The 23,571-nt window shown below is 35.1% G+C and overlaps 1 protein-coding gene across 1 annotated transcript in view; it reads left to right on the forward strand.

Annotated features, from left to right (window-relative positions):
- The window catches only part of MMP16 (matrix metallopeptidase 16), a 173,951-nt gene that overhangs the window by 68,219 nt on the left and 82,161 nt on the right, over positions 1-23,571 (forward strand). The gene's annotated exons all lie outside the window — the stretch shown is intronic.

The raw sequence follows: 23,571 nt of genomic DNA on the forward strand, positions 1-23,571 counted from the left end.
TGGGTTTGATCTGATGTATTTTGTATCTCAGGAGGGCTTTTTTTTAGTTCAGGATTAGCTCTGTGTAAAGCAGGTTCATCTTGGCTAGCTCATAGGGTGGCAGAATGAACTCGTCTCCTGTAATGCACTGTGTAGACTCATGTGGACTATTGCCAGAAAGGCTTTGATCTGCCATGGAAGCTCTTGGCTTAGAAAAGGCAGGGAACAAGGCTGGGGTAAAGCCTGAGTGAAGTGACTGAGCAAGTATGGAACTCAGACTTCATGATTTCAAATCCCAAGGTGGGCAGTGAAAGAGGAGGAAAGGTAAAATTTTCTTGAAGTTTGTAGAGAGGTCAAATGGGGTATAAGAATAATCCAAAACTGTGTGAAAGTTGAACAAGGCAGAGGCAGAGCTTTGAATGTAAGAATGTAGAGAAGGCAGATGGATGGCAAGAGGGAGAGCTTTAGGAACTGTGTCAATGAGGTTTTCAGAGACAAGTGGGCAAATAAATGGGAGCAACATATATATAATCACATAAAAGAAGATAAAATACATGCTTTTTAAGAAGCAAGATCTCTAAATAGCTGGTTCATAAAGTAATGTCTGAGTCTTCTAGACTCAAAATGTATTGCAATTTATTTAATTCATAAAGAAGCTGTGGTGAAGCATGGTGAAGTTACTATCTACTCTCCCAATATTCTTGCTTCTTTATAATCAAAGGGCAAAGACATGAAATTGTTGAAGATTTTTACAGCTGCAGTTTCTCCCTTTACAGTATAATCATCACACAGCTGCTTTAGAGCATACTTCAGGTTGATCATATGAATTTAGTTCTGCTGATGGCTGCCTGCATGTTTTTATTTGAGAAAGCTTACGCATGTCATTTTGTAATGGTTCCTATTTCCATTTTAGGTCAGTGTGCTTATGATGGCAAACAGCTATAAATGGCACTACCATATGCAGGCATAAGAAACCAAGCAGAAGAATCTGTCATCACACTATGCCCACAAGTTTTCCCCTTGACAGCAGTCTTTCTCTTCTGCAAGATACAAAACCTATGTTTCCAAATAAGTTGTTGTAACATTCTTAAAAAAAAGATGTTATAGTGCGTCACTGTCATTTGTGAGGATCTGCATCTTTCATAGTGGAAGTCAGATGTTTCAAAGGTGATGGGGATTTGAGATTCTGATGTGCTGTGGGTCTTCTTTACATCCATTTAGGTAAATGTACCAGGTTACATAGTAGCCAACAACAGTAGTATAGGTGTCATTTTCTGATCTGAGAAAGATCTGACTATAAAATGCAGCTGAGTTTCTCACTACATTAGAGTAAGAAATAGGTAACTCAATTCTGTATGAAAACATACAAGTGCATATGTGTTCCATAAATTCCAGAGAAGTAATCAGCCTTCAGATACCAATCCATCAGCTGGTAGTGTTTTTTAAATTATTATTTTCTTTCCATTAAAAAAAAAAAAACAACAAAACAAAACCAAAACCAAACCAAACCAAAACAAAACAAACCAAACCAAACCAAAACAAAACAAAAAAAACCCCACCACCCTTAAGGGCTTTGGTTTCATTGGAGAGTTTGGTTTTGGTTTATGTTTTCCCTCAAACTGAGAAAACTATTTCACAAAATGATCTGGGAATTATTTAAAAATGAGTAATTTATAGAAAAATTAACTAGCAGTAGGGCAGGTCCCTTAAACTATATATGGCTGCACAGTGTGGGTGAGGAAAAAAAGCATGAAAATTATTTGCGCACATCGTAGGTATACTGCAAAATGTTTTCTATAGGCATGTATTGGTACCTGTTTAGAGTCATTTAAATTTTTGCTTTTGTTTATGAAGATCTTATACAAATTTGAATACATACTATTATGCTATTCTTGTCTTTTGTGTTTTCTGTCGTACTTGCATTCCACTTTTCCTTCCTGTGCACCCATTTCTGAATTTCCCAGAGAAGAACATCAGAGGAGTTCTGGCAATTAAAAACCTCCTACATGATGTGTAGTGGCTCACTTAAATCTTTTGTGTTTTGACCATGAAAATCACCAGCTACAAGCCAGTTTATCCAGAGATCTGAGAAGTTTCATGACAGTAGCTGTGTGAACTGAGAATGTTAGGTAATAAAACGTTCTGAGAAAGATATTTGAAAAGGTGAAGTAATGGTGTAATGTATGGAACAGGGGAGAAAATTACAAATCAAATTTGTTATGAAATTCAATATCATTCTAATTGGTTAGAATTGCATGTAATTCTTAACTGATGCTAACTCTTTTTGATTTTAAGTATTATTACTTTTAAATATTCCTTCACAAGTACCAGCAATATTTGCCTGTGTGGGATGTGTAGTTTCTCTGATCTACACATTCTTATGAGTTGTCAGTTTTTCTAGACACTTCAGCTGTATCATTTCTGCTTTGCTTTTGCTTTAACAAAAGCAAAGTGTGTATTGCCTGGGCTGTATTACATAATACTAGTCTGGCATCATTGGGCTGTTTTCAGGGTTGTGCTTTTTAATTCTATGTGCAACATGTAGCTCCATAATATACGTCAAAAACATATCCAGAACATTGCATTATTTTAAAGTGACTTTTATCACAAGATTAAAATTGAATTTTAATTGTAATAGTGATTCAATAGTAATTGAATCACTATTGAAATTCAAATCTCATCTGTCCTGTTGGGTTTCTGGACTTTTTTTGTGTGCATCTGTACTAAAGACGATACTGTCAAGGTAGCTGGAACTAGTTCAGAAACTGATCTGCCTTGACAGTTGTATCATCTGGAAACTGTTATCTTTTTTTATATGAAGGATGTATGTTTTTTTTTTTTCAAGTAGTAAAGATTTTAATTTAGAGTCATAACTGTGCCCAAGTAGTGCTTGGCACATCTTAAGTGGTGGATGATGCAAACATCACTTCAAGCAAGGCTGGTTTCTCAGAAAGCCAGTTTTTGAGCACAGGTGAAGACTAAATGATGTTCTTTGACTTGCACTGGTTACCTGTGACCCCAGAGGGTTTCTAGGACAGCACTGGTTTTGCTTTGCTTTGCCTGTCTTTCCTGACAGGCTTTCCTGCCCTTAGCTGGGGATGGGGAGTGTTTGGTGCAAGCTGTCAGGATTGGAAATTTAAATACATTTTGTGCTCTAAAAATGTATGAGAGTCACTGTTCATTCCAGCTGTCTGGAAATCACTTAGGTAAAATAGGACTGTGCACTGCTTGCAGTAATTACATTGCACTATAGATGAGTGGAGGGAGGAAAGGGGACATTACTGTAGTGCAAATGTCCTAGCTGGACTTTTTCATGACAAATATGGAGCTGCACCACTTCCAGCAATGGGCTGCAGTCAAGCCTGAATTGATCTTGGGTATAGCAGAACAGTCTGCTGCTGTTGTTCTAGTCCAAAACAAGGATTACCAAACTGCAGCATACCTTTTTTTTTGCTATTCATACACCACCTATTTCAAAGTAGCATGCAGGATGATAATATGACATCTTGCTCCTTTATTCACAGAGATGAATGACAGCTGATGGCCACTAAATGCCCCCTCCTATATCTGTGTGCAGCACAGAGATGTGCCAGTTACTACCATGACCACGTGGAAGGGGTGGGACAGGAGTCTTCCTAACTGTGTGATTCTGCACTGACTCTGCAAGAGTGGCTGCTCATTATGCAGGGGAACCCCCCATGGAAAAAAATAACATATTAGAAAATATCACAAGAAAGAGGGGATAGCCAGACAGCTAAAAGGCATTTCCACATATTTTACCAATAATTGCCTTGCTTTCATGTGCTAGGTTTTGTTTAAAGAAGCCTGTGGCACAGATGATGATGTAAAACAAATTCACAGTTTAACTTACTATCAGCCTTAGGTGGTTCCCTGCTCCCTACCATTCCAATGAGACTTAGACATGCTAAACTAACATGAAGAATGGCATCACTCTGTCCATATTATGTCTCACTCCATATATTGTTTGGAGTACTCATTTTGAAGCATTCATGAAATTAAAACAAATAGTAGAATTTGAAGTCACTTTAGCAGTTATGCTCATTAGATTGCACTACAGCAGCTAAAAGATGTGATAAGCTTTAAATCATTGCCATCATAATTGACTCATCTAACCACTGCAAATGTATTTTTGAGGTCAGTGACTATCATAGGTCTTCTTCATACTCCAGTTCTATTTCATGTCTGTGATGCTACCTGTAGGCTGTTACACAAGATAGTTGCAGGAGACCATCTAGTCAGCATGCTAAATAGGAGTATTACCAAATTGTTCTTTCAGTGCTAATAAAATGAAAAGGAGAAACAACTATGCATGGATGAAAGGACTAGAGCAAGTAGTACTTCTGGAAGTTTAATCTGTTGCAGTTCTAAGTTATGTTGGTGGTTAAAAGACATCATGAACTATTTAAAGAACTAAATAAATTATTTAATTTAACTTTACTTGAGTGCTCCATCCTGCCAAAGGAAAAAAAATTATCATAATATGTAAATCTTTATTTTATATGGTATCTCACCAGTGGAAAGTAATGAAAGACTTTGGGCCACATTTATACTCCTTTGTAGAGTTCTGACTGATCAATTAGAACTAGTGTACCACAGAGATCAAGCAGTGCTCGATACTGATTTCAGTGGCAGCATACCCCAAACTATCACTAGCTTCCAGTAGTGTTACTCCTACTGTTGTTTTTTTTTTTTTTTCCTAAATAGATTACCTTAAATCAGCACAAGGTTAATTGCATCCATCCTTATTTCCATGTACTTTTTCTACTTGCATCTTTTATAGTTACATATGAAAGTAAAAAGTAACACTGAGGTTCCTTCAAGGCTCCAACGTTGCTTGATTACTGTAGCTATTTTTCTGACATGTCCATGGAAAAAGTTGAACTCTGAGAAAAGTGGAGTGTGAGTAATTCTACCTTGCTGTCATATTTTGAAGAGGTGTACAGAAGGTCAAAGTGTTCCCACAGATCAGAAGCTCTGAACAGTTGCTGAAGGGCATTGTCTGCATAGACAGGATAGAGTAACTCATGAAGGAATAAAACAATTAAAGTGGTTTCATGGTCTGGAGATTGTTTGACTGAAAAACCTTATAACTAGTTAACCAGAATTTAAACTTGTATTTTCCAATTAGAAAAAGATACATATTTACATTATAAAAGCTGTTTTATAAAAGTGATTTAAAGAAAACCCTATTTCCTTAAATATTTTTTCTGATAACTTTTCTAATTAGTTCTTTCCAATCATGTCAAATGGTTTGAAGCAGTCGCCCAAACTGGAGTAATATGCAGGTTTGAAGGTGACAGCATCAAAGAAAAATCAATATTTGCAGACATGTTAATGCTTATTCATAGTATTTCAAGACATTGCCCTGATATTGCATGATTGATCAGACTGAAAGAATATATTTTCTTCATCCAAACTGCTGAATTTTGTTGTGAAGGAAGGTTGTCCTTCAGCATTGACCTTTCTAAAACTGAACATGTCAGATTCTCATCACAGATGGCATTGCTTAGAGGTTCTTTGTCAGATCCCTTGTCAGTGGGATTGTGTTTGAATTTTGGGTCAGTAAAAAATAGGCTGATAAAAACCTTGAGAGTTATTTAGATATTATCTGAAAATTCATCTCTTAAATTCATCTGTCATACTATTTACATATCAGAAAGTTGATAGAATGTGTGGTAGCAAAATCAGGTGAAAGGAGATGTGCCTTTCCAAAACACTGGTCATAGTTTACTTAAATTCTGAAAATATTAAAAAAGTCATATTTATCAGTTCTTGATCAAAATGATAGCAGTTGACGCCAAGTCTAACTTTGTGCTGCTTTTAAGCATTTCACAAGATCAAACATCTGGTGAGGCCACTTTAATCCCAATTTTAATAATATCACATTTAGATAATGAACTTCTGACTTTCATGTGCTTTAAACTAAGCCTTTCCTCATGTGCAAGCTTGCATGAATCTGTAACACACAGGGGAGGACATCTGGGTCTGGATTTAATTCCATGTTTCCACAACCAAGTGTTGAAAAAGTAATGTAAACTTAAGACTTTGTTTTTGCAGTTCATTTTATTAATTGAAGCACAGTTATTAACAAGAGCTAGGGTGTTAAAAGCAACATTAAAAGCATTACTTTGATATGTTGAAGTATGGTGAAAGACAGGCTTTTAAGTATGTACAGATTTTGTTGTAAAGATGGAAGATACTGAAAGCCAAGCCATTGTTACTGGGATCAATTAGAGTAAAATGTTAGTGTTTAAGGTGTCTTATGGATCTGCAGGCCTTACTGTTGATAAAGGACATGAAAAATGCTTGGTAAGAGCTGTGCTTTTGGAGCCTCCCTGTCTAAATTGAAAGCTTCTGCCTAGCTGCCAATTTGTGTTGTTATTTTATGTACTAAAAAACTACTGAATGTATACCATAATAAAACTAAATATACTGCATGTTAGTTTCCTCTGAAATTAATCAAAGGGTTTTTAAATAATATAACAGGGGTAAAATTGCCTGTGAAGGACAGTAAGCAGGGTCAAGTGGTAATCATTAAGGTATTTTGAAACTACAAGACAGTTAGTGTAACAGTAACAGAAACAGAGTGCAAACACACTGTGAAATTCATAACTCATTTCTATCTGGCTACAAACACAGTAAATGCATATAAGGTCTTTTGGTGTAATCAGACTCGTCTGCAATTTCAATTGGAAAAATCCATCCTTTTTTGTTTTTGTTACTTTATTAACATAAAAACCAGAAACTATATGTGGTTTCAATAGGTCACTAAATTTTTTATACATTGAAGGCATTGTATGGTTTATGAATATGGGCCCTGGTATTGTTTTCATTACTTGTGTTAATTCCTAATTTGAGATTTTTTTAGCAGTCTGTAGTCACCATCAATGTAAAATTCAGGCACGTGCAACTATCTGTGAAGATATGCATTTTATATATTTTATAAATCTCCAATTCAGTAATGAATAGAATACAGTGTGAAAAAATGGCTCTGTGTGGGAAATAAACTTCATTCTATAACCATCCTGGCTCCTTAGATGTATATGATGAAGAAATCTTCACAATATGTAGCTTGTGTATGGCTTCACCTGATCTACTCAGCTCTTCCTCAAGAGGTCTGGATTGAATTTTCTGGGCTTTTGATTTTAATGGGTGCATTTCCAGATTATAATTTGTTGCTTTCAACTGACAATGAATATGTGTTCAAGTTCACTATTAGATTTTTCAATCTGTCCTGAGAAGCTGCTGTGAACTTTAACAGCTTAAGTAACCACTCAAGGACTATTAAGGATTTGTTCTAATTAACCATGTTATTCTTCTTTTTTGACATCTGTGAGGCTTGCAAAACCCTGGATGCATTCAAAATGTTACACACAAGGGTGGAGAAGACAGTTAAAAGATTAGCCAGTTTGGAATACGAGAATGAATGCCTCCCTTCGTTGCCTGCTTTTCTATATAAGACCTGATCTTGTTTTCACTGCTGTGTTCTTTTTCCTAAGTTCTTTGATCCTATACATTTTAAGCAGTTCATACTGAAATTCACTGTAGTATATGCTAATGTGTGCAACTATGTATGAAGGGAGAACTGGGTATTTATCAGCACAGGTTATACAATATTTTCAGCTTCCACTCAGAAATATGGGAAAGAGAAGTTTGTTTGCGACTGCTACTCTCTTTAGGTTTTGTCAAGTTAAATAAGTTCTTTGGGTAGCATGGTCTTTGAAAAGTACTTAGCTGGTGCTAAGGAGTCATCAAATTTTCTATTATGTTTTTTTAAATAAAGCATTTGCTCATATTCTTGGCTCTTTGAAGCAGTCCCTTGCAATAGACTGTTAGACTAGAGGCAAGTTTGAGGCTCTCCACCATCTGAAGAAATACTACTGTGTAGGAGGAATGCCTCCACAGGGGAGAGCACAAGTAACAGTATGGATTTGTATTCCAGTGTTTAGAAAACGAAAAAGCAGAATGAGACCAAAGACTGCTTATTGCTCATTCTACGAAGGAAATTTTCATGCATAACTGTGTGATATAAAGATCTTCCAGAACAGCAAAAATCTGAATTCAAAGCAAGGTGAGGAATCTGGGATAATGCTTATGCTATCCAAGGAAAATGTGTTTGTCTCCAGAGATAAGAGTTGTGCTACAGGTACTGCACTAAGAACAGTTACCAAATCTACAGTATTCTACATATGTGATAGAAGTAAATATGTGATAGAAGTAAAGATGGAAAGTATTTCATGAAACAGTTGTTCACACTTCTGTAAATTCACTGAAAATGGAAAATATTTAATGGTATTTATTAAATATTGTGAAATTCTGGATAAATTGAACTTTTTGAGGGAAATTTCTGTATATGCCAGTATAAATTTTTGATGGGCTTTTCTCAATGAATGCATGCAAAAAAAGCTGGAAAAATAAATTCTTAGTTGTATAACACTACAATAAGGAAAGGTCCATTTTTTAGAACAGGTCTATTTGAAAGCTCTCTAACTTCTGAAGGTTTTACTTAGTATTTCATTGGTAAGAGCAGAATTTTACTGGGAGAGAATTGAATGTAATTGAATTTTGTGAGTTAAAGGCAAACAGACAGTAAAGCATTTTTACGTGCATATTTTAATTTATTTATCTCATATATAAATATTTATTTATTTCCATAGGTTTTAATTATTCATAGAAACAATTGCTTGCTAATTGATACTGTATGTTTGGTAATACAACATAAAGTTATTTATTTGCTTAAGAGTATGAACAAGTTGCAGGTATTTTAAGAAATTGATATATGATCCAAAGTATAGTGCAGGGATACATCTGTAAAACTAGTGAGTAATATAAAAGTCACAGATGCAGATTTTTAAAGCTCCAATATTTAACCATTATAGGGGTTTATTTTTTTAAAGTATATATTTAAATAGAAGACAAATTATGAATTACCTAACAGTTAAATACAACTTATCCCCTCACCTCCCTTCCTCTCCCCTCCCTCTCCTCTCATGTTAGAGGCTTAAAAGGACAGTTCCTCTTGAGATTTCCATCGTTTCCCTATCTGATCCGCTACGAGAAGAAATCTCATAAACCTGCAAAATATTCAGACAAACTAATTTTTTCAAGACAATGTAAGCTCTATGATAGATTTTATGTGTATGTGTCTATGGTGTACTGAATTAACCTCTCTGTAATAAACTTTTTCCAGTCTTTTGTGGAAATTAAATTTAAAGTCTGAGTATTTCAAAATTAGATTCTCTGCCTTTCTAGAAATGAGCAGCCATTCTAGAAGCCTTTCAGAGTGGCAGAATAGTCCCTGAGGGTACCAGATCCGTATTACACAGAAGAGGCACTTTTAAGCAGAATTTTCAACACATATGAGAATCAAAACAGTGTTTCTGGGAGATTTCAGATACTTTCCTGGTGTTACAAGTTTTCAATATTTTAAAATTAATAAGAGAAGAAGAACATAAAAAGTAGCATCAGAAGAAGTCTTGTCAAGCATTTCTGTTATAATGCTGAATTGTGCACTACTTGGCAGTATCATGACCTTCACAAGATTGGGAACACATTTTCTATATATTCTTCTCACACTAATTAGCTGTAAGGATTTTACAATATTTGGTTCAAGTATTCCTTTATGGAAAGTGACATCTACAGAACTTGGTATGTCAGCTTCCCTATGTGCCCTATAGAAATAAACAGATAGTTCATTTGAAGTCTGCAAGTAAATTTGAATGAATATTTTTTTAATCATATGTCAGAGAACTGACTTTGGTTAAATTTGAAGGGATGTATATGTATATTCCACCTGTCTAGACCTTATGTGCACAAACGAAGCGATTTATGTAAAGAGCAGTTGAGCCAATACATCATCCCTGGTGTCAGTAGCAGAATTTTGATCCATTTCTCTCAGACTCCTTTCCCTATAAAGCAGATCAGTGCTCACTAAAACCACATGAATCTTTTCCAGATCCTTCCAACCCCACAGTGGCCTACATTAGTCCCTCTGCAGACCTGCTTTTTTTCATTAAGGCTTCTGTAGTGTCCCCTGGAGGCATCGACTGCCAGACCTCCCAAAGTCTGGCGATGCTATCGCTTAAATATACAGCTTTACCTTACAGAAAATTTTACCTCTTTGTTGTCACAACCTCATGTGTTTTGTTGGGCTGAGATAAAGTGAACAGGCACAGAAGACAAACTGGTGATTTCTAGATCATGATCTGCAAAAATGCAAGTCTAATAACTACTGCCATGGTGACTGTACAATATCCTGTCCCTATCTTCTCTTCATGAAAAAATATTATCTCTGTGAAGATTATTAACTCTAGGAGGAAAGTAAGGTGAAACCTTTTCTCACAGAAGACTGTTGATCATCCTGCTTCCAAAGTAAAGGTCATAGGACTTCCCTGAACCAAGTCTGCTTTGAAATAATACAAATCCTTTAGGAAAAAGACAATCCATCCTGATTTTCAACTTGCCAGTGAAAAGAAAATTTCTTAAAACTTTGAAATTTATTCCATTAACTTCTTACCCATGTTAGACTTTTTCCCACAGATTTTATTGAGAGATGAGTTTATGATAAGATTTTGAATTTATTGAAAGACTGAATATTTGCTTAGTGCTGTAGTGCAGTCGTCTGGATGTGTGGATTGGAGTGAGGGTGGCAGGTGAAATTCAGTGCTGATAGGGTAATGCCTACTAGAGGGGATAATTTGAATTTACATACGTTGCAGATTTCTAAATTAATTGTAGTCACTGAGGAAAGAGACTTGGGCAATGTTTTAGACAACTCAGCAGAAACAGCTGTTCACTGTGCTACAGAAGGAAAATGCTAGGGCACTAAAAAACAATTATAAAAATTCCGAATTTTTTTAATACCATTAGGCTAATCCATTACTGTTTTCTTACATAGTGTTTGTTAAGTTCTGACAACCTAATCTCAGAAAGTGATTATTCAAGAAAAGACAGAATTCTAGATAAGAGTGAGGAGAAATTTGGCTATGGAAATGCCTTTTGTAAGAGTCCATATTAATGTTGTTTCATTTCAGGAAACTAAATAGGATCAGCCTTAAGAATAAGAAAAGATGAACTGAGTTCTCCTGTTTATATTTTCAAAAATTAGTGTGGATCAGTTGAAGTGGACAGTAGACTTAAAAGTGAAAATTGCTTTTTAGAAAAACAACCTTTAACTGATGAATTTACCCCATTAGCCAGCCTATTCCATGATTGTACAATAGGAAGTCTTCAATAAGGCATTAGAAGAAGCACCATTGAGAGAATCCATTGTGGAATTTCATGTGTTTAATCCCATACTTAGTTTCCAATCACTTTTTGTGATTGCATGTATAGGAATAATGATCCTGACATGAGTACAGACATTCAGTTAAGAGTTTTTGATATTATAAGATCCTTCAGCTTTACTTTCAGATTATCTGCAGAATTTACCCAATACTGAAGCAAGACTGCATTTCTACTCTAGGAAGAGGAGAGGAAGGGAAGAGGAACTAGAGGTCAATTAAATTTGATGAATCTAAAAATGCCACTTCCTAAAGACCCTAATTTCATTAGGCATGCCTCACTTTTTTTTGATGTATGGCTGCATGACCACCACTAAATCTGAAGGAGGGGAAAACTTCAGTTTTCTGTCTGGCAACTTGAGGTCCCTTAGAGTTACAATGCTGAACTTCATGAAAAAGACAAATGAGATGCTTCAGTGATGATAGATACCTTAAGAACTACTGGAAGTAGTTCTTTACAGTTTCTGTTAGGGTAGTGTGTTGTGGTCTTTAAATCTGCTTCTATTAGGTCCTTGGTAACCCTGAAGCTCTGTCCTTCAATAGTTGTAAGATAGAACTTGCTTCAAATTTGCATAAAGTTGCTTTCCATCACTGCTTCTTCAGATATTCTGGTATGAAGGAAAAAAAAGAAAGGTTGCTTCTGCTTTTGGGGGCCTCCGTTTACATCCCTGTCTTGGCTGCAGTTGTCTTTCTCTCTTTCTCAGCAGTATGATTCCTCACAGCTTCCACTCTCTAGGAACTTCTCATTAAAGTCTTGTACCCCTTATAAGATCATCAAAGAGCAGAATGAGCAAACTAAGTACTCCTCTCTAGATTCAGGAAGTCACCTTTGCATCAGTCCCTCTTCAGATAGTGGCTGCATTATTAAATCCACTATTAAACTAAAAAAAAGCTTGAGTCTTAATGATATATTTAAAATGCTTCTTAAAACATCCCAAGTTAGATTGATGAGTTGGAAAGCATTTATTGCTTTAAAGGCAGATCTTGTACATCATTGCAAAATTAAAAGGGATTTATACTTTTTGGCAACATGAAATTCTCATTCTTAAAAAAGGATGGCTAACTTTTCTCAAAACTGAATGTTCCTTTGATTGGGAGAAAGACGAAAGATTACTTTTCATGAAAAATTACTTAGAGAAAAAAGTATATGGCAAACATATATCAAAAAAAATCCACCTTAGAATATATATGATGATGGTCAATCGCACAATTTTAAAGTAAGAAGGTAGCTCTTGGTAAATTGGAATTTATATTGCAATGTTTTTCATGCAAGCATCACCTTCAAACTGTGCAAAAATATACTGTTGTCTCTTACCTGTAGGAAGTAAAAAACATTGCCAAATTTCCAATGACCTTAACAGTCATGCAGAAAAATGGCAACAAATGAGAATACTAATTCCATGATATCCACCACCTATAAGAAGATCATAGCTGGAAATGTTTTGTGTGTTTTTTCTGTTTTAGGATGCACTAGAATAATGCATCCTAACCAGTTCATGCCATGGCAATCATAATACGAATTTTTTGTTGTTCATTAACCCTGGGTCACAGGCTAGAGGTTTTTTGGGTTCCTTAGCTGCAGTTCTGAGGTATCTTAATCTGTAGGAGAGCTTGATGTTCACAACATTCAGGATTTATTTGATTCCTGACTTTGTTTTCTCTCTCCTTCTGCCTCTCCTTTATTTTTATTTTTATTTTTATTATTATTATTTGTTTGTTTGTTTGCTTGCTTTGGTTTTTTTTCTGTATAGCAAAATTTACACTGCTAATTTTTCCTGATGCTTTTTTCTTCTTCTTGGTAGGAGCTGAGAAATACAATATTCAGTTTGTTCATTTTCAATTGCTAACTAAATTATAATACCAAAACCTTATTTCATGTTTCTAAGCACAAAACTGGAAAAAAAAATGTGTTGTTTTTTTTTTTTTTCTGAAGCATATGTATACATGCACAGAAAAACAGTTGTAAACACCATTGTCTTTAATACATGCAAAAGCTGTTCTCATTTGCACTTTGAACCTGTACAAAATGTATAAATACTTTTGGAAATTTGAATTTAATTGCTGAAAGGGTAATACCAGCTCTAATTTTACCTCTAGTTTATGGTAGACCAAGTCTAAAGAACATATGTTAAACTGAAAAAAAATTAATAAATTAACATTAAATAAATTGCTACTTGGGACACCTGAATATTAGGTTCACAGGATTAGCATGCTAATGACATTGCTATGAGAATACTGGACCTATTATGTTTATTAATTGCAAATGTAATTTCTGAAGTGTACTAGGTTACTTGTTTTGCATATTATAGTTCTTAATTGCATAAAAGACCATGTCTCTTGGAGGAAAAAACAGAAAAGCATACAGCATACACATGTAATTTTCCCTGGCTTTTTCCTGCTATTTTGATTTTATTTCCTTGTTTGAGCTAGAAAAGCAATGAATGTATTTATAAAAAAAAAAAAAAAAAAAAAAAAATCCCCCAAAACCCAAGCCTCTAGAATGCCTGAACTCTATAAATATTTCAGGTGATGAGTGTAAAGGAAACTATTTCCTTTAAACAACTTATTTGTCTAATATGTACAAAAGTATGGATAAATCCTATTCTTCCTGTTGGTTGATAGAAATGCTTGACTGAGTTCTTCTGGGCACTGAGGGCTCTAAGCATCCATCTGAACCTATGGCTATTGAGAGCACTCAGAAATTCACAGCGTCAGGTCCTAATTAAGCAAAGCTGAAATTGTTCTATTACATTTTAAAATTGCAAAACACATGACCATAGCCTATAGTGTAGCTAATAAAAGATAATCCTGTGGCTTGCTTTGAAGCAATTACTCTGTGTCTTTTTCTTCCTGCAGGAATCACCTTGTCACATCCCTCACATGAATCAATCCACCACTTCCCCTTCCCCCCTTCTATTTTTGTAATTCTGCCCTTTGACAAAATTAGAATTTAGAGGATGATATAAAAAGAAAAGTTGTTGCAGACGTACAGAAATTTATGCAGTCTTTCTGCTACTTGCAGGCAGCTTACAAACAGCTGGTGAGTTAGTATACTGCAAACAAAATAGACTTATCAAATGAAGTATGAGAATGTTTTTATCTCTGTGAAAGTAAGAGCCTAATAGAGCTAGCCTGAGTTGGTCATATTCTGCCACTAATCTACCCAGACCTTGTTTCAAGGAAAGGGAACATTTTACTTTGGAATTTATATGTCTTTATTATATCAAGAAAAATAGCTTTCTCTATACTTTCTGTCTTGTTTTTCTTCATTGTAACATCTGTCAGGAGCCAAATGTCATTAATTTTGGTACTGAATTCACCTTTTTTTGCTTAATATTTGAACTCCATACAGAAAAGTTAGTGTATTCATCTATTTTGATCCATGCTAAAACATAATTAATGAAAGCTATGTGATCATTGTTGAAGATGAATAAAAAAATAAGTAAAAATGTTTAACTAGTATTGCTGTTACCTCTTTAGTTATAGGGCACCGTCTAGCTTCATTTGAGCCACAATACAAGAGAAAAATAAAGGCAGGTGTAATTTGCATAAATTATTGAAGAGAATCATTAGAAGCAAGCTTGTATAAATGGAGGCACTAGGTTCTGATTGATCCTTGCCCTCCCTGTGGCAGAGTCATCTCCCACGGGCGTTTTCTGAAGAAAGATTGGAAATCAAAGTGGGAAACATTAATTATAGATCAATATCCCATGGAAACTCTTCTACTGGACCAGCATTTTCAAAACTGGGGAATAAGTCAGAAACTAAAAGAGTATGGGATAGAGGACAAGCTGGTTTTTGTACTGTTTTTTAATTTCATTGTTAAAACTTCTGATCAGATAGACTCACTATGCAGCTGAACAGATTGTCTTCATTGCAAAATAGTAAGAGAATAGCTGAACTAAAATACTGTCCTTCTTCCTCATGAAGAAATCATACATTTCAGGGATTTTACTTCCTTTCTTTATTAACTTCCTTGAAGAAGTTACAAGGTTTTCCTTTCAAATGTTGTGTTGTAGTGTTTACTTTGTTTTGTTTTGCTTTGATTCTACTGTGTGGACCAAACAAAATAATTTGGAAAACGACAGTATTACATTTTATGTTCATTACATTCTCTTCTTGTCTCTCCCTGGGAAGTGACAAACTGATATCATACATCAATTTTATGTATTTATGAAATCCATGTTCATCTTCTATTTACAGATTTCTGCAGGAAAACATAAATCAGATTTTTTTGAGCTATTATTGTACTGTAAATATCACAAATCTTATACCAGTCAAAAAAAAGGTTTCTAACATATGGAATGATATTCAGCAAGGATCTGAAATTTTACACTTTACATATCTGACTTTGAAAAACAGAAGACAGGAAAAAAAAGATATTTTTAAAGTTTAGTATATATTTATATATTTATATTTAAAAACTCTTGACTGTGGTAAGCAAACATACCGTGACATAAAAGAAAAAGGTTATGTTGCAAGTAGTCAAGACATCATTGATTGCTGAAAAAAACCCTGAAAGGAAAAAAAGTGATATTCATCCAAATAAAGGAACTAACTGGTTCAGTTAAATACCTCCTGTTTAAACCGAAGGCAACATTGCTCTTGACTGTAGCATAGCCAGTTTTATTTTTTTTACAGACACAGACTTTCAAACACTGCTTATGTGTGGTACAGTATGAATTTATATGCAATCTTATCTGCAAAAGTATACTAAAAGCCTATGAAGTATAAGTCAACAAAAAAATTGCATTGTGTTTTTTGCATTTCTATTCTTTTGCTTTAATGTGATTTTAGTTTAACGCATAATATAAGAGTATTTTTGATATTGATATAGGAAATATTTGCATAGATATTTAATTGATGTTTTTATGATTCAGAATATGATGTTTCTTATGTTTATATAATGAGAAAAAAACCTACTACAATGAAGAAAATTAAAGTGATATGAAGAAAAAAAAAAAAGTTTGTTCAAGTCACATTTCCTTTAAATGTTAACTTGTCTTTCATCTATTTTGATGTTGTAAACTTAAAACCACATACATTATAAAAGTTATTTTATCTAATGGATTCAAATACCAAGTGTCAAATATCGTTTGAATAGTCGTTTACCCCAAAGAACTTTTTAGCTTGACCTTTTCATCCTATTACAATAGACTGCCTTCCCAAAAGCCTTTTTAAAGTAGGACACCACCACTGGTACATTAGATATTTATGTATTTCCTATGTAAATGTCTTAGAACAAAGTTTTAGTACTTTTATTAAAATTATTTGAAACAACGTATTGGGACATATAAAAACCAACCGTGATCATTACTGTATTTTTGGTCAATACGCTTCTGGTTTTATATTTGTTTTTCTTTAAATGACAGCATGTAATTTATAATTGCACCATAGAAGACAGACATACCGAATAGCTGAGATTTTTTACTTTAGCGTTACAGTAGTATATGTTTTTTATTTGCCTGATGTTGCTGCTGCTAATGATTTTACAGTCTAAGAGGAAAAATCCTGTATTACTGTTAAGTTTTAGTGATGTGAGTGCCTCCCTTTTGAAGTCTAAGATTACCTGAAATGATATTCTCAGAGCCTAAAAACATGTGTGGTCATTTCCAGCTAGTGCCAACCACTTAGAGACTTTGCTGCTTGTAGACTGGTGATTGAAGTAGTCAGGCAGTTCTTATGAACTCATGATGAAATTCATTGCTTTGGTTGTTTAGAATATGTGTGTGAGGGGAGATAAGCCTTTCTCTAGAGAAATCTAAACTAGAAGAAACAAAAGTTCAAGCAAGTCCTAAGCTGTAGGATCTAAGCAGCAAACTCTATTTCCCAAGTTGATGTTCAGTTCCCTGTTTGCTTTTGGAAATAGTAAGAATAAACAACTCTGCCCTAAAATAATGTGATGGTAAACATTTCCAAAATTATCCCATCAATATATAGTTGGATTAGACCAAAATAATCAGCTTGCTGATGAGGTATTGCAAAGCTATAGGGGTTAAAGATGCTAATACCAAGGCAATGATGTGATGGGGTAATCTGTGGTGAAAGAGCCGCTTTGAACTCTTGACTTCTCTGATACATCACCAAGCAACAGTTGCATTTATACAGTGATTCATATGTTCAAAGCCTCGTCTGGATTCTTGCAATGCTGTGATGAGAAAAATTGGGAAGCATCACTCATTCTTATTTTTGCTACCAAAAAAGCCAGATGATTTTCCAAGGAACATGTCACGGGCTTTTGGCTCAACCAGAATTGTTCTGACTCCAGTTTCATCATTGTTTTTGTTACACGTGCATCACCTTGATCTGGCCAGTGGTCTTCTGGGATCCAGGCATCTGAATGAACTCCACAGCTACATATAATGAGCCAAAGAAAACCATAAAAATCTAAAGCCAGGAAAGATCAAAGATGTTTCATGTAGGACCACATAAGTAACCTCTTGGATGATACATGGAGAGGAACAGAAAGAGGCACAAAAAGAAAAACATTTGATTCTTAGAGGGACTGGAGGTTATGGAATCATTATAACCCACAATATGACAGTTATGAAAGAAGAAGACTACAATTCTTTCAAAATGTATACCAGAAGCCAGATTCCTTGCCTATCAGGCAACCAGTTGCAAAAACATATACGTGTTCTTCCTTAATTTGAAATTTGTGAACCAAATGTGTTATTGGAGAGGTATTGTAGAAAGAGAGTTCTGTCCAAACCCCTTCCCAAATGGCTTTTGAGGATCTCCAAAAATTGAGGCTCCACGGCATCTCTGGACAACCTGTGCCACTATTTGACCATCCTCACAGAGAAAAAGTGTTTCTTTGGGCTGAGAAAGAACCTCCTGTATTTCAGTTTATAGCCATACCTGAGTACCATGTTGCTGGGCATTGCTGAAAAGAGCCTGAGTGATTTTGGAGGTTGGCACTCCATCTTTTCCACTGCCTCCCTTCAGATATTTGTACACATAGATAAGATCCCTCTGGAGCCTTCTCTTCTGTAAGCTGAAAAGTTCCAGCTCTTTCAGTCTTTTTTCGTAATAGTGATGCTCTAATGTGTTATTCATCCTCATGGCCCTAGAAGTTTCTTTTTTTTTTTTTTTTTTTTTTTGGAAATTCTCATGACATATCTAGCCAGACTATTCAATACAGCATTCTTATCCCTGCAGAGCACTTAATATTTTTTTAGAAGTTGATACTGGGCATTCTAGTAAGATGTAGAGGCAGCATCCCTACAGAGACAGCTGTATGATTGAGTGTTTACATCTACTAGAACTGTTAGTTTTATTTGTGGAAGTATTTCCACTGGTCTGGGTCTATGCCAGGCTCCACCAGACATTTCTATTAGGGACTGAAGAAAATTTTGCTGAGCAACTAATAAATAAGACCCACATTTTGCAGTCAGTTAGAAATGTGCACACTGTTGGAGGGAATGATCAAGGTACAAAGAGTTTTTTTCTAGGCCGAGGATTCGTGTCATAGTTGTTATACTATTAACCCTCTCAGTACAGAAAGTAGAAGTAGTGAAGGAACAATGTAGCTCCTGCATTTAGAGATGAGTAGTTATATACTAAGCATATTTCAGTCTCTCAAGGACTGTGCTATATGTAAATCCCACATCTGCTGCTTACTGGTAGATTCCCACCTGCCTGGAATCTGCAAATGGCTCTGGCTTGGTGCTCCTAGAGTCTCTTTTATACCTCCCATTTCTGCTGCTCTCAAGCTACATTGTTTTTCCATGCGTAAGTGTGGCAGCGAAGAAAATTATTTAGAATATTTAAACTAAACTTGAATTGCAAATGAGAGGAATTCAACACACAGTTTTGAATACATTTTGCCTTTTTACTTTTACCACTCCTTAGACTCTGAGTTTGGTTGAAGTCAGTAAAAAGGCAGAACTTCTGGCCTTGGGCTGCAGTCTTCATTCTTGAGCTACCTCTCCCTGGGAACAGGAGGTCCCGTTTAAAATTATCTGTCACCATGCACGACTGGGAAATGTCAAGACTGCCACCTCTCTGCTGACATGCAAGATCACGTGTTGGTAAATCTGGTTTTGTACTGTTGGAAGCAAATATAATACGATTGTTTAGTTTCACATCCATTTTCTAGCTAGAACACAGAAAAAAACCTGTCAGAGTATATATAGTAGAATAGAGGAGATACCTCAATTATTTTGAAGCTAACTTGTTTCAGCAACACTGAACTCAGTGAAGCATAACTTATCTTCTTCTTTGGCCCACTGTGGTGTCAATTCTACTACTTCTAGTAGTTCATATAAGTATTAAGCATAGTGCATCCTGAAACCTCAAGTGCAATCCCACAGACTTTTCTGAATTATTAAGTCCCTGTTACAAATCCTGCAATTTACAGTAAAAATTAATGTGTCTAAGGCTATGCTGCTGCCACATGTAAATTGCTTTATGAGAGGTTGCCACAAAAACTCATAAGAAAAGAGGTTGGCCACTTTCTAGTTTAGGCCATTGGAGAACTAAATTTTGCAAGTTGGTATTTTGACTTTATGGTATGTTCATATTGATAAAAAAGAATTGCTTGGTATGAAAATGCTTCCTTCTTTTTAAGATCTTTTAAATCCTGCAATACAATTTCCAATAAATTGATTTGTTTGTGAGCTTCAATCTACTCTAAACAGGCAGGATGATTTTTTTTTTAGATAAAACACACCATATACCCATTCTGTAAATTCAATCAATATCTTCTGTTAAAAAGAGAAAACATCACTGGTGATAAACTGGTGGCTTTAAAGACAGGAGGGAGGGAAAACATCAGAAGATTCTTATAATTCTCTGTATAAACACTTCTGTTTACTTCTGGCTATCTGGCTATCAAGTTGTCACTGAAAAGTCAGTATTAGCTGCGATAGTTAGGTCTGTAATTAAAACACACCATTAGCCATGATTATTTGACCTAAATGAGGAAATGACTTGGTCATATGGATACTAATTCTAGAGCTAGCTTATTTATCCTTACCATAGTTAAAACCTTCAATCACTTTTCAAAATTACATCTGCACTTGAACTGCTAAATCCTGTGGTGATCACTGTAGGTTAGATTCCTCAATGTTTGCTTTTTGAAAGTATATGAATTACTCAGTCATTTTAAACCATTTCCCTTATAGTGTCTTTAGTGGAAGTATATTAAAAAACAGAAGTCAAAATACTTTGAAATTATGAAATCTCACAGTTCCACTGAGTGCAGATAGGAATTTTGTTTGCAAATAAAATATTTAAAAAAAAAAAACCACCAGAAATACATGAATAATAATGATATGCAGCTGCACTACCGAAGGTATTTATGAAATTGTTTTAATCCATGCTTCATTAGATTGATTTAGTAAGCCTTCATGTTCATAGAACATAATTGTACTGTAGCTTATACTATGTACTGTCATTCAAGTACATTAATAATTTGTGGCTGTTTTCTTCTATCTTAGAAATCAGTAATCTCTTTGAAACTCTGATTATCTTAATAATATTCTTGTTTAATCTTTAATGAAGATATATGGGTTTTCTTTGTTCTAGTAAGAGTATTGTGTCAACATACTGGTTTTAAGACCACTCTTTCTTCTTAAGCTAGCAATGATTAAAATCCATTGGTGTGTTTAATACACTTTAATTTAGATCATTCTTTAAACTTTAGAGGAGGAAAAAATACAGTCATGTGACAAACTGCTATCTATTCCACGGCCAGATGATCCAGATGATCCATTATATCCAGTATTCCATTAGCAGCAGTTACAAACTAAAATGAAAAGATCCTTTCATCATGGTAGAAAAAAACCCAAATGCTACAAATCTAGTCAAATCTGGCATCCAAATTCTGGAAGATGATGCAGCTCATGTGCTGAGCACTTACAGGTTCCATGGACTCACAACATGTTAGATGGATCTACTTCACTACTTCTTTGTTCCAAGATTGATGATTTCCTCAGAATGATGCTTGCCAAGACTGCATTTTCATTGCCAAAGTACATTAAGGCAGACACTCGTCCAATTCCAGTAGAGGGGAGGGGAAATTCTTGTGAATATAATTTCTCTGATAACTTGCCTCAAAAATACAGGGTGATGAGGAAAGTATTTTCTTTCATTCTTGTGCTGTGTCTGCCTCATTGTGTTTCATCTTCTCTTTGTTGTTTTACCCACCTATATATTTTGGACTTAAAGTGAAGCTTCTCCTCTGTAGTTCCCAGCATTTGGACTATGCACAATAGAATCTGAGGTACATATTTCAGATATCTGGCAGTCTGAGTCAAGGTCCCTCAAAACATGTTAATAGAAAACTGCAAAACAAGATTTGCTCTCATTTATCTTGTTTCACAATCCTTTTTCATAAGGACAAAGCACAGAATTTTGTGATACTAAATGCTACTAGTCTCAAACATCCACCAGTCTAGAGGTCAATTTGTCTGAATTTAAAAAAAAAGAAACTTGCTTTCAGAGTGTCATCTGACTTTCCTGTATGTTAGCTGTATCTTCTAGTTGCTGTTTTGAAGGCTGAGGGAAGACCCAGGTGGTCTGCTTCCTTTGTGCAGTGACAGGGGGTGGCTATCAGGCATCCTGTATTTAATTTATATGTAAGTCTTTTTAGACAGAGAAAGGCTGTACTGTCCCCTCCTGCTGTTTCTCTATTCCTTTTCTGCAGAGTGTCTCTGCAGTGGCACTCTGCTAGATTCCAGTTTGTTTGCCCTGCTCCACTTCTCCACAGTACTCCCCAAGATATTTTTTTCTGTCTCTATAGCTTTTCTAATTCAGATACCTGAAGGTTTAGTTGCTGGCAAATTTACTTACTTGTAATCTCATACCTCTGATGCTTCAGTTATGCCATAGTGAGGATGGTTTTGAGTAGTGATAGATGACCTCACAAGCCTACCAAGTAATTTTGTCTGCCCTTAGCACCTGAGAGATTCATAAAAAGCCCTGCTCACCTGTCTGGTGATGGTGACAAGAAGGTAGCATAATTTTAGATAATGGTGACACGATATTCAGAATTTTTTTTCTTCCCTGACTGATCATTTGTTTTAATATCACTGACTTGAGAAGACTGAATATAAAAATAACCCCATTCTTAAATATTCTTATTGCAAATATTAATTCAAAGGGACTTTACACATTACACTGAAATCAATCAAACTTATTTGTTTCTTACTTCCATGGGCCTGTTGCCACATATTACATTGGTCTTGCCCACATTCAAGCTCTGTCTGGCATTTCAGACCTACCTTATGGAAGAAAGAGCAGACTTCCCGTGCAAAGTGACACATAAACTAAATTATTTCTGTGATGACCCAAATCTTGCACACAGGGTACACTACTTCTCCCTTGAGGCTGAAAAGTGCAAGAACATAGGAATATATAAGTTGGATGTAGGTAGTGATAGTAGCAATTCATTTGTATTGGAAAGAAGAACATTTTCCTATTGATTAAACACAATTTTGTTCTTATTCAGAATTGTTCCTGTATATAGAGTTAGTGTGAAGGTGAAAGAGTTTAAGCTAGGTCTTAATCATGTTTCTATTTCCATGTCCTGGTGGATCTCCCTGTTGTGTAGAACTCAGAAACATTGAGATTGTGTGTCAGCCACACTATTGGAAGGTAAACCTGTTTAAATTAGAAATATCTGAACTCATGACCTGATGGTTTCCCTAATTTCTAATGCCAGTTTGATCTTTTGTTTACACTGATCCAATGCTCACCTATGATACACATTTAGTGTTAGTAAAGTGAATCTTAATAATGAGTTAATTCCTCTTGATCATCTTCACTGTGTTTGTGAAAGGGGAGTGCACCACCACCGTGATTAACCTGCTACGGAACTGAATTGGGTAGACTTTGCAAGATAAACTTAAAGTTGAAAATAGCTACACAGTTTGGTGTTAGGCTGTGTATGAACAGTGTATATACAAACAGATAAAAACCTCCAAAGTGTTGTATGAGTCACAGAGAGCCTACAACACACTGTAAGAGTATAGCATTCATTAATGTAAGTATTTAGAAGCTGTGAACTATGATGTGATATGTTTGAAAGAGGTGGCTGAATCGATTGTTTCTTTTTTTTTTCTTCCTTTTTTTATTTTATTTTAAAAGAACAGATCAGATTTATGGGGTCGCAAGTAGTTTGTTCTCGGAGAGAGTGAAATTGCAGCAATACGTTTTAATGGAGTCTTGTAGATTGGCAATATAAGTATCTTTCATTCTTGTGAGTGTTTCAGATCTTAGATGAGAAGATATTTATAAGGATATATCAGTGTTCTCATTACCTCAAAAATCTTAGACTGTGCTT

The sequence above is a fragment of the Empidonax traillii genome, unplaced genomic scaffold, assembly GCF_003031625.1.
Source record: "Empidonax traillii isolate 1590-97213 ecotype Southwest subspecies unplaced genomic scaffold, ASM303162v1 scaffold509:size578255, whole genome shotgun sequence".
Classification (NCBI taxonomy): Eukaryota; Metazoa; Chordata; class Aves; order Passeriformes; family Tyrannidae; genus Empidonax; species Empidonax traillii.